A 5,427-nucleotide genomic window follows, 5' to 3' on the forward strand; every position below is an offset into this window, starting at 1 on the left:
TTTACCATTCATAATATGGCCCATTTGTTTTTATGTCCTAATGCAGATACCAATATGAATCCAACTGTTCTTTAACTTCGTCTCATTAAAGTGGCTAGGTTCCTTTGCTGTTACCCATGTTAGCTCAAATTAAAATCGTATTCATCCTCAATGTATATTTGTTCCCAAACCATTCCTTTCCATTTTTACTTTAAATAACTATATCCCAACCTATACGTTTTGTAATTTATTATAATGTTATCTGCTAAATAGACTCTCATGGGTTACCACAACAACAAAATTAAAATAAGTGGAAAAATTAATACTTTATATACTTATAATTTGTTTACATATAATCTTAATTCAATTAAAAGATATTTTTTCAACAATTAAAATAAAATATTTTCTATTTTATAAATTAATCGTAACGTGACTTAATTTATAAAAATGCATTTTATAATTTTTTTTACTCTCTCACTATATTTCCAAATATTATGATATATTGTATATCATTCTAATCGTTGTATGGTGCTAAAAAAAAATTATAGTGTTCAAAAAAATAATAATTATAGTGTTGATTTAACTCTAGATATGTTATTATTTTCTACATATTTTACGCTTTTTCATATATATAGAATTTGGTCTTAATATATTTTCCTTACAAAATAGTTAATATTTGGTTAATATTAATTACATTATCTTACGAGTACAAAAATTAATTTGCGATTTTCTAAAAAGATGATCGAAAAAATCAATTGAGACAAATTTAAATAAACCAGACAAATGTGCATATAACAAATATCTTCGACGCAATCCAAAAACATGATTAAATTATTTAATCGTATTAAATAAATATTATTTTTGAAAAATAACTAACTATATAAGAAATATTGATGATTCGTCAAAGACAACATTATTGCTTTAAATATATTTTATTTTTACTATATAAAAGTATAAATGTAATAAACATTATGTTATTAATAAATTTTTCTAAGTTACTAAGAGATAAATAATATTCCATAATAAAAATGGAAACTTCGAAACAGGTAAGTGTCTTTCAATACTAGGATAATTTTTGTAATTAGATTAAATAATAAGATATAATGACTAGCAATATATTTTAATTAACGTAATGAAAACATTAAATACTAAAAATTTATTCAAGTCGTATCTGACGACAACTGCAAAATTATTTAATTAAAATAATTGCATGTTTATGTTCTTAAAGAAATTATTTTAAACTGTTTACAATACTATAACAAATCTTCTGGTTAAGATAATTTAGACTATGCTGCTATTAGAAAACTATAGTTCCTTGAAATAAATGCATTACCAGAGGCAGGCTTTAGGCCACAAATACTTTATTCACGCAAAAGATTTAGCATTTTTTACGTACTTCTACACTATAATTTAACAGAACAAGCTAATGGAAATTTATGTCCTTTACACATACCGACATACTTGTATATATACATACAACGGAAAGGTAAAAATTATACACAGGAAGGAAGGAAACCGGAATGGTCACTTTAGAGTGTGGAATTCGGGGTGAGCTTCGTTTCAAAAAAAAAAAAAAGAAGAAAAAAAACGCCAAAAAATAAATATAAAAAAAAACAAAACAAAACATGTACGTACAATAAAAAAATAATAAAAAAAAATCAACTTAAAAAAAAATAAATTTTCACTGTTTATAATTTTTCCAAATGCTTATACGCTAGTTAGTTGCTAGGAACAAACACATACATGCACATACTTATGAAAAAATATACAATATTCGTCCAAGCTGTCACACAACAATGTCCTTTAAAATATAGTGTTCGATAGAAATGCTGCCCACCGACAGACAATCGAGTTACACACAAACGATGTGCATATAACGTCTAACGTCGTTTGTGGTTATACTTCACTAGCGGGGGTATTTGAACGGTTTTGGTGGGTACTTATTGTGCTGTATTGGTCGGTCGTCGATGGTACACATTTATTTATTTATATACCTTATTTTTTATTTTTTTATTTTTTTATTTTTTTATTTTTTGTTTTTTGTTTTTAAAGCAAAAAAGTTAATAACTAATGTGGTTATAGCGTGTGGGAAGCGAAACTGCTGAACATTAGTAGCAAAGCAATGACAACAATGGTAAAGTCCAATGTGATATGTACGTTATTTTATCATGGCTTAGTTAGGACACTAGAGGCGAATTCATTACGCCCTCCACTTTGTTAGATAGATACATTGTGAACCAAGTTTTGGTTGATTTGTTAGTAAAGTGTTGATAAATTTTTAAAAGGATTCGATTGAAATTTTTTTCTTTCTGTCTTTAGAATACAAAATTTATGTTCTTAGTAAAAATATAGTAAGTTTATGGTACACAATGAAATACATAATTTGTTTGAAACTTTTATAAAGAAAATTTATTTATTTTTTTGATATATTTGCCTATAAAAACTTTTTTATATTTTACTAAAATTTTTTTTAATTATTTTATAATAATAATTTTTTTTTAAGCGAGCTAATACTCTGCAGGTACACTGAAGTGCCATAGAATAATAGAATATAGTCGAAAATTATTTAAAAAAAATTTTTTAAAAAGTATATTAGGGGTATTCAGGCAACTGATTAGTTACTTAGTTGATTCAAAAACTTCATATAAAAAAAAAAATTAGCAATTTGATGTTAATCGGTTACTTGAACGACCCGAAATGCGTACTCTGATTAGTTTGTTGTGTGCAAATGATTTGATAAATTTTTACTAATCTGGGAATCACCGAAATAGTTGATTCTCTGCTTAGTTTCATTTTTGTATGCAAATTTTTGTTGTAATCATCAACTAAGCAATTAATAAGTTGCCTGAATACCCCTATTATTTAACCAAGACCCGTTGTTTTAAGCCCGTTTAAAAACAAAATTATTATTAAAAAATTGTTTGGTCCTAAAAACAATATATTAACTATTTTATATAATATTTAATAATATCACTAAGCAGTAGGTATTTATATAAATAACTAATTCTTTTTTATAAAAGCTTTAAATAAAACGAATTTTTCAATTTATAGTATATAGAAATATTATTTTAAATATTATATTGAATTTGGCAGGAACCGAGTCCGATTCTTGATACTCATTCACAAAAAAATATATAATTGATATAATTGATAATTGGTATTTGGCAATACTGGAAAAAGCTGTATGGTTAGCCCATAATTCAATTAATTAAAATAGTATAAAATAAATTTCTGTTGTTGTAGTTTCACTACTGTTCGAAAAACCTCTTTATGAAATATTATTATTTAAATTATAAAATAAAATAAGCAAAAGTACTCTTGTTAGCAATAAGTAGCTACATGAAATATACAATATTGAACATTGATTTGAAACTACAATACAACAATTTCCACGAAAAACTTAATGCAATACAATGTAGGCACAGATTTGCTAATACTGCTAACACGATGACTACTCAAAGGTGTGCAAATATTTATTTAAATTTCGTTAACACTCCCATTTTTAAAATTTTCTCACAATAAAGCTTTAGTCAAGCAGGCAGAAGATCAAAAATAATCTTTCTGAAAACAAATGATTTGCTAAATATTGATTATGAATATTATAAGAAATATGCGCTGAACATATATATATATATGTATATATTCATAAAGTTCAAGTGTATATTTACTCAAAGATTTCAAAGTGTTAAAAAATGCTTGAAGCTGATAGAAGCAACGAAAAAATCATAAATAAAACGAGATATACTTAACAATAGGAAACACGTTGTTGCCTTTGGTAAGTATAAGATTTCAAAATATTTTTTAAGCGCAACAACAAAATGATGGTTTACGACTTAGGTTTGGTAAGTGGGGTAAGTGTATGAGAATTATTATTATATTGAATATGTACGATATTCACTGTATTTAAAAGAAGAATACAGTAAGAATATGTAAAAAAAATTCCACATCAAAAAGCAAAACGTAAGTTGAAGGTCGAAAACGATAATGAATTTCAAAAAAAATCTTAAAAAAATATTTCTATAAACTCCAAGTAATTAACAATATTTAATAATAAATTGAGTATAATTCGTATATAATTAATTTTAGTATAAAATGTGTAATTGTTATAAGAGTCTTTTGCATTTATGTTTATATATGATTTACTCTAACTTCGCTATAAATTCAAAAAATATAATGTCTCTAGTACTAAAAATTTAACAATTAAAAATCTATTATCAATTAATTCAACTATTCTATACCTAGTTTATAAATTTATTCTTATATAAAATATAGCAAATGAATTTGTTAATTAACTTTCACACCAAATCGACAAAAACTCCAAGTTAGAACACAAGTTAAGCACGGCTTGAAATCAGTTGATTATTTAACACTAACTTTGAACTTCAAATTTGACAAGCTACAAGTTCAATAGTTGGTAGTTGCAGTCTATAAAATTATTAAAGAATAATTAAATGATAAGGAATATTTACAAAAATACCATTGGACAATTGGTATTGTCGAAATATCAGCCAAAAATTCAATTATCATACAAAGAATTTTGTTGTTGTAACTCACTACTGTTTCAAAAAACTCTATTAAAAAAAATAGCTTCTGAAATGTGTAATAGATTAAATCGAGTCAATTCTTCAACTTTATAAATGTTGGTATTATTATGTTGAGAGCATCTTTTGGCCTCCAATCTTAAAGATCTATTATCCCCCCTTCAACGATTCAGAAGGTTTGAGCCTTGATATTATTATTATTATTATGTTTGGGAGGTTCAGGCACTTCGATCTTAAAAATCTATTGTCTCCTCAATGGACCATTCAGAATCTTTCTCCAAGTTAAATTTCTATTTAATTAAACGTAGTTTTCTACGTTACAAACTCATACAACTCCATTAGATATTAGTTAACAATCCAAGCTTTTATTTCTTTTGTGCAACAGTGCTAGTCATGCCCTCCAACACATAACTCACACTCTCATTATCTTCGTTCTTACAATATCGTAAAAATCTATTAGACTATGTAAAGTCCCATTTTTGTTAACCGATAAATCAACCTAATAATTTCAATAAATATGTGTTAGTAAGGAACATCTTTCAACTTTCAAATTTAGATATAACTAAATAATACTTTAAGCAATAAACAACAGTATAATATATCCTTTTTATTTTCGTTGCTTATAATATATTACTGTTTACTAATGCATTATTGTAATTGGTAGATATGCCAAATAATAAAGGCGCAACTTCATCATTTTAACATTTTTAGCCTAAATATTTCACAAGATTTCAATCTACATTTATATAAGAAATAAACCTTAACAGTATATATAAACCAAATAATAAATTTTATTAGAACATATACATTAAGACTGAAAAGTTTTCGGAAATTCTCATTTAAAATTCGCGCGCTGTATATTTTTCGATATTTTAAGTTTATGTAGTTTCGCAGCACTGTCCTTAAT

Source organism: Teleopsis dalmanni, chromosome 2 (genome assembly GCF_002237135.1).
Source record: "Teleopsis dalmanni isolate 2A chromosome 2, ASM223713v2, whole genome shotgun sequence".
NCBI lineage: Eukaryota > Metazoa > Arthropoda > Insecta > Diptera > Diopsidae > Teleopsis > Teleopsis dalmanni.